We start from the raw sequence: 7,500 nt of genomic DNA on the forward strand, positions 1-7,500 counted from the left end.
CGCGAACGCCGCGCAGGCGCGCGCATCCTGCACCGCCGGCCAGCACGAGGCCGACCAACGGCGAGAGCAGACCACGCCCGCGCTAAACGCCCGCACTTACCGGCACCCCTACGGCACTCACCTCGCCCAGGCCCGGCACGTTAGCGCTGACCCACTTCCCGACCAAGCCCGACACGCCCCGATCCTCAGAGCCAATCCTTATCCCGAAGTTACGGATCCAATTTGCCGACTTCCCTTACCTACATTATTCTATCGACTAGAGGCTCTTCACCTTGGAGACCTGCTGCGGATATGGGTACGAACCGGCGCGACACCTCCACGTGGCCCTCTCCCGGATTTTCAAGGTCCGAGGGGAAGATCGGGACACCGCCGCAACTGCGGTGCTCTTCGCGTTCCAAACCCTATCTCCCTGCTAGAGGATTCCAGGGAACTCGAACGCTCATGCAGAAAAGAAAACTCTTCCCCGATCTCCCGACGGCGTCTCCGGGTCCTTTTGGGTTACCCCGACGAGCATCTCTAAAAGAGGGGCCCGACTTGTATCGGTTCCGCTGCCGGGTTCCGGAATAGGAACCGGATTCCCTTTCGCCCAACGGGGGCCAGCACAAAGCGCATCATGCTATGACGGCCCCCATCAACATCGGATTTCTCCTAGGGCTTAGGATCGACTGACTCGTGTGCAACGGGCTGTTCACACGAAACCCTTCTCCGCGTCAGCCCTCCAGGGCCTCGCTGGAGTATTTGCTACTACCACCAAGATCTGCACCGACGGCGGCTCCAGGCAGGCTCACGCCCAGACCCTTCTGCGCCCACCGCCGCGACCCTCCTACTCGTCAGGGCTTCGCGGCCGGCCGCAAGGACCGCCATGACTGCCAGACTGACGGCCGAGTATAGGCACGACGCTTCAGCGCCATCCATTTTCAGGGCTAGTTGCTTCGGCAGGTGAGTTGTTTACACACTCCTTAGCGGATTCCGACTTCCATGGCCACCGTCCTGCTGTCTTAAGCAACCAACGCCTTTCATGGTTTCCCATGAGCGTCGATTCGGGCGCCTTAACTCGGCGTTTGGTTCATCCCACAGCGCCAGTTCTGCTTACCAAAAGTGGCCCACTTGGCACTCCGATCCGAGTCGTTTGCTCGCGGCTTCAGCATATCAAGCAAGCCGGAGATCTCACCCATTTAAAGTTTGAGAATAGGTTGAGGTCGTTTCGGCCCCAAGGCCTCTAATCATTCGCTTTACCGGATGAGACTCGTACGAGCACCAGCTATCCTGAGGGAAACTTCGGAGGGAACCAGCTACTAGATGGTTCGATTAGTCTTTCGCCCCTATACCCAGCTCCGACGATCGATTTGCACGTCAGAATCGCTACGGACCTCCATCAGGGTTTCCCCTGACTTCGTCCTGGCCAGGCATAGTTCACCATCTTTCGGGTCCCAACGTGTACGCTCTAGGTGCGCCTCACCTCGCAATGAGGACGAGACGCCCCGGGAGTGCGGAGGCCGCCGCCCCGTGAAGGGCGGGGAAGCCCCATCCTCCCTCGGCCCGCGCAAGGCGAGACCTTCACTTTCATTACGCCTTTAGGTTTCGTACAGCCCAATGACTCGCGCACATGTTAGACTCCTTGGTCCGTGTTTCAAGACGGGTCGTGAAATTGTCCAAAGCTGAAGCGCCGCTGACGGGAGCGATTATTCCGCCCGAGAGCATCCCGAGCCAACAGCGGCGCGGGTCCGGGGCCGGGCCAGGTAGGTCCGTCATCCGGGAAGAACCGCGCGCGCTTGCCGGGAGCCCGAGCGCCCAAAGGGGCGAATCGACTCCTCAGATATACCGCCGGGCAGCCAGCCAGGACACCGGGGCTCTGCCCAACAGACGCGAACCGAGGCCCGCGGAAGGACAGGCTGCGCACCCGGGCCGTAGGCCGGCACCCAGCGGGTCGCGACGTCCTACTAGGGGAGAAGTGCGGCCCACCGCACACCGGAACGGCCCCACCCCGCGGCGAGTGGAAAGGCAACCGGACACGACCCCGCCGCGGATTGCTCCGCGCGGGCGGCCCGGCCCATCTGCCGAGGGCGGAGGCCAGTGGCCGGATGGGCGTGAATCTCACCCGTTCGACCTTTCGGACTTCTCACGTTTACCCCAGAACGGTTTCACGTACTTTTGAACTCTCTCTTCAAAGTTCTTTTCAACTTTCCCTCACGGTACTTGTTCGCTATCGGTCTCGTGGTCATATTTAGTCTCAGATGGAGTTTACCACCCACTTGGAGCTGCACTCTCAAGCAACCCGACTCGAAGGAGAGGTCCCGCCGACGCTCGCACCGGCCGCTACGGGCCTGGCACCCTCTACGGGCCGTGGCCTCATTCAAGTTGGACTTGGGCTCGGCGCGAGGCGTCGGGGTAGTGGACCCTCCCAAACACCACATGCCACGACAGGCGGCAGCCTGCGGGGTTCGGTGCTGGACTCTTCCTGTTCGCTCGCCGCTACTGGGGGAATCCTTGTTAGTTTCTTTTCCTCCGCTTAGTATATGCTTAAATTCAGCGGGTAGTCTCGCCTGCTCTGAGGTCGTTGTACGAGGTGTCGCACGCCACACCGCCAGCCGGCTGTGCACGCTACCGAGAAAGTACCGGTATGCGAACCGCCAGGCGACGGGCGCGCATCGCACGTTTGAGGAGACGCGGCCGGCCCCACAGGCGGCCGCGACACTCCCAGGTCTGCGAAGCGGGGGCAAACGCCGCGCGCTTCAGTATACGTAGCCGACCCTCAGCCAGACGTGGCCCGGGAACGGAATCCATGGACCGCAATGTGCGTTCGAAACGTCGATGTTCATGTGTCCTGCAGTTCACATGTCGACGCGCAATTTGCTGCGTTCTTCATCGACCCACGAGCCGAGTGATCCACCGTCCTGGGTGATCTTTTCTCAGTTTCCGCCGTCTCTTTCGAGACGGTCGCATAGGCGGGAGTGAGGCGTGTGGCGGCCCCTGTTCCAGCGTTCTGTGTCCAACGGCCTCACGGCCGACGGGCGTCGTACGGCTCCACACCGGAGCGGACAGGCACTCGGGCGAAAGTCATTCAAAACCGGCGCCAGGCGCCAGGTGCCGCAGGCCAGCCGCTCCAGCGCTTCAGCGCTCGTACCACACAACATTGCCGCTAGTTTTGAGAGGCACGCGTGGTTCCGCACGCGGCGCACGGCTACGGCGAGCCGTACAGGTAGCGTGTTGCGCGACACGACACGCACATCGAAAGACATGCAGTCTAGTCGGTAATGATCCTTCCGCAGGTTCACCTACGGAAACCTTGTTACGACTTTTACTTCCTCTAAATGATCAAGTTTGGTCATCTTTCCGGTAGCATCGGCAACGACAGAGTCAATGCCGCGTACCAGTCCGAAGACCTCACTAAATCATTCAATCGGTAGTAGCGACGGGCGGTGTGTACAAAGGGCAGGGACGTAATCAACGCGAGCTTATGACTCGCGCTTACTGGGAATTCCTCGTTCATGGGGAACAATTGCAAGCCCCAATCCCTAGCACGAAGGAGGTTCAGCGGGTTACCCCGACCTTTCGGCCTAGGAAGACACGCTGATTCCTTCAGTGTAGCGCGCGTGCGCCCAGAACATCTAAGGGCATCACAGACCTGTTATTGCTCAATCTCGTGCGGCTAGAAGCCGCCTGTCCCTCTAAGAAGAAAAGTAATCGCTGACAGCACGAAGGATGTCACGCGACTAGTTAGCAGGCTAGAGTCTCGTTCGTTATCGGAATTAACCAGACAAATCGCTCCACCAACTAAGAACGGCCATGCACCACCACCCACCGAATCAAGAAAGAGCTATCAATCTGTCAATCCTTCCGGTGTCCGGGCCTGGTGAGGTTTCCCGTGTTGAGTCAAATTAAGCCGCAGGCTCCACTCCTGGTGGTGCCCTTCCGTCAATTCCTTTAAGTTTCAGCTTTGCAACCATACTTCCCCCGGAACCCAAAAGCTTTGGTTTCCCGGAGGCTGCCCGCCGAGTCATCGGAGGAACTGCGGCGGATCGCTGGCTGGCATCGTTTATGGTTAGAACTAGGGCGGTATCTGATCGCCTTCGAACCTCTAACTTTCGTTCTTGATTAATGAAAACATACTTGGCAAATGCTTTCGCTTCTGTTCGTCTTGCGACGATCCAAGAATTTCACCTCTAACGTCGCAATACGAATGCCCCCGCCTGTCCCTATTAATCATTACCTCGGGTTCCGAAAACCACAACAAATAGAACCGAGGGTCCTATTCCATTATTCCATGCACACAGTATTCAGCGGGCTTGCCTGCTTTAAGCACTCTAATTTGTTCAAAGTAAACGTGCCGGCCCACCGAGACACTCAATAAAGAGCACCCTGGTAGGATTTCAACGGGGTCCGCCTCGGGACGCACGAGCACGCACGAGGCGGTCGCACGCCTTCAGCTCGCCCCACCGGCAGGACGTCCCACGATACATGCCAGTTAAACACCGACGGGCGGTGAACCAACAGCGTGGGACACAAATCCAACTACGAGCTTTTTAACCGCAACAACTTTAATATACGCTATTGGAGCTGGAATTACCGCGGCTGCTGGCACCAGACTTGCCCTCCAATAGATACTCGTTAAAGGATTTAAAGTGTACTCATTCCGATTACGGGGCCTCGGATGAGTCCCGTATCGTTATTTTTCGTCACTACCTCCCCGTGCCGGGAGTGGGTAATTTGCGCGCCTGCTGCCTTCCTTGGATGTGGTAGCCGTTTCTCAGGCTCCCTCTCCGGAATCGAACCCTGATTCCCCGTTACCCGTTACAACCATGGTAGGCGCAGAACCTACCATCGACAGTTGATAAGGCAGACATTTGAAAGATGCGTCGCCGGTACGAGGACCGTGCGATCAGCCCAAAGTTATTCAGAGTCACCAAGGCAAACGGACCGGACGAGCCGACCGATTGGTTTTGATCTAATAAAAGCGTCCCTTCCATCTCTGGTCGGGACTCTGTTTGCATGTATTAGCTCTAGAATTACCACAGTTATCCAAGTAACGTGGGTACGATCTAAGGAACCATAACTGATTTAATGAGCCATTCGCGGTTTCACCTTAATGCGGCTTGTACTGAGACATGCATGGCTTAATCTTTGAGACAAGCATATGACTACTGGCAGGATCAACCAGGGAGCTGCGTCAACTAGAGCTGAGCAGCCGGGCCGCCCGGGAGTGTGTCCCGGGGGCCCGCGCGAACACGCAAGCGTCCGCTCAATCATTCTGCAAACAGGAGGAGGCTGAGCTCCCCTGCACAATACACCTCGAAACCCTCTCAGGTCCCGGCGGCGCGCAGCGCCGTCCCAAGTACTTGGTCGGGTTCGAGAGAGGCGCAATCGCCCGAGTTAGGCGAGTAGACGCTTTCGGTGCGACCACCCGTGCTCCCAACTGAGCTTGCCGCTGCCGACAGAGGCCCGGGAGCGTGCTGTCGTGGCATTGCCGGCGGGAGACAACACGCGCACCTACGGTGACCGGCAGCTCCAACGCCAGCGCCACAGAAGGACAAAAGCCCCACTTGGGTGCCGAAGCGAACTCTCCCAGCACAGCGCACGCGCCAACACATCCGCACAGCTGCGATACAAACCACCAGCGAGAACCGCTGGGGCGACCGAGCAGCAGACGGCGTCGCGGCGCCGAGCGCCGGGCGGCGGCGCATCCTCAACGCACACAGTCCTCAATCGGACCAGCACACTGAAGATGTCCACCGCGCTTCGCACCGGGCCCGCGAGGACCTACTTTGGCCGCACGGCGCCGCGCGCAGGGTGCGCCGGCGCGCAGCTGCGACGCCTGCCGCGTCCGTCGGCCGGCGCGCCTGCCACTGGCCGCCCCCACCAGCCGGCTGTAGCGCGTGCGCCCACGCACCGCGCGGCCAGCACGCCGGGAGGCGCCCCCTCACCGGCGGGGACGGTCCCACCCAGCCACCGCCGCGTATCGCTTCACACCCAGATGCCGTTCAGTTTCGTCGGCATGGTGGGTATCGCTGGAACAACCGGTTAGTACCTCAACCTATCGTCGCCATCACCGATTCACCCCTAGCGAGAACAACCGCACCACAACAGGTTACCATTTGTTCATTTGCGTAACTTCACCAGAAAACGCAGGCGTCCATCGCCATTTGCAACTTCAACGATTATTGCATGCCTGTGTCAGGTGTCACGCCACACTACGTCTGCCCACATACACGCAACAAAATGTGCACGCCTAGACAATACGTGGAAGGTGGCCCCCCGTACGTATGCGATGTCCATTGCTCGAACGACTGTCAACCGGCCTCTGTAGCATGTCGCAGATATGGAACGCGGTGCACCATGCCATCACGGTGTGTGAGGAGAGACGACTAGGTCCGAATACATCAACAGACAGCTCATGCTGATCGCCATCCACGGCGTCCGTTCCTCCCACACGTCTCTATGGCGTACCACACTGCAATCCAGCTCTCATAGGGAGACGACACGTAGCTGCGTGCACAATATTTGCACTGTATGGTCCGCCGTTTTTGGGCGCAGTCGTTGTGCGGTCACACATGTGCCACGATGTATCATTCAGTACATAAGGACGAATGTGCAGTACAGATTGTGGTTCACGCGTACGACATCAGCGGACAGTTGACACAGGCCGCACCACAACGTAGCCTGAGTACGTCGCATGCGAAGGGCATTGAACATGCAAACTTCTCACCAACCAGCTTGCGAAGGCAGGGGGCAAGGTGGGGACGTGGGGAGGGGCGGCATGTACGTCCTGCTGCCATCCACATTACAGTGTACAGCAGGAGCATGTGGAAAGTGAGCAAGACTTGCAAGGTGTTTAACATGAAGCGATACACAGGGGTGCGGGCAGTGCGAGTAGCGAACTATATTGCGAGGGTTGCGGGTGGGGCAACACTACAGTAATTGAACGAGTCGTATAACAATTACAGAGCAGGTTTAGGCGACAACGTGGGTTACGTTAAGGCGACAACATGGGTTAGGTTAAGGCACAACATGGGTTAGGTTAAGGCACAACATGGGTTAGGTTAAGGCACAACATGGGTTAGGTTAAGGCACAACATGGGTTAGGTTAAGGCACAACATGGGTTAGGTTAAGGCACAACATGGGTTAGGTTAAGGCACAACATGGGTTAGGTTAAGGCACAACATGGGTTAGGTTGAGGCACAACATGGGTTAGGGTTAAGGCACAACATGGGTTAGGTTGAGGCACAACATGGGTTAGGTTGAGGCACAACATGGGTTAGGTTGAGGCACAACATGGGTTAGGTTAAGGTACAACATGGGTTAGGTTAAGGTACAACATGGGTTAGGTTAAGGTACAACATGGGTTAGGTTAAGGTACAACATGGGTTAGGTTAAGGTACAACATGGGTTAGGTTAAGGTACAACATAGGTTAGGTTAAGGTACAACATAGGTTAGGTTAAGGTACAACATAGGTTAGGTTAAGGTACAACATAGGTTAGGTTAAGGTACAACATAGGTTAGG

General features: G+C 57.6%; 2 non-coding genes across 2 annotated transcripts; both read right to left on the reverse strand.

Moving 5' to 3' along the window:
* Positions 1 to 2,746: 2,746 nt before the first annotated feature.
* Positions 2,747 to 2,901, reverse strand: LOC124732411. The gene has a single exon (XR_007008682.1). It is a non-coding gene; the product is annotated as a 5.8S ribosomal RNA (ribosomal RNA).
* A 351-nt stretch (positions 2,902 to 3,252) lies between these two features.
* LOC124732413 lies at positions 3,253 to 5,161 on the reverse strand. Its single transcript, XR_007008684.1, has one exon. It is a non-coding gene; the product is annotated as a small subunit ribosomal RNA (ribosomal RNA).
* Positions 5,162 to 7,500: the final 2,339 nt, after the last annotated feature.

The sequence above is a fragment of the Schistocerca piceifrons genome, unplaced genomic scaffold (assembly GCF_021461385.2).
Source record: "Schistocerca piceifrons isolate TAMUIC-IGC-003096 unplaced genomic scaffold, iqSchPice1.1 HiC_scaffold_1342, whole genome shotgun sequence".
Lineage (NCBI taxonomy): Eukaryota > Metazoa > Arthropoda > Insecta > Orthoptera > Acrididae > Schistocerca > Schistocerca piceifrons.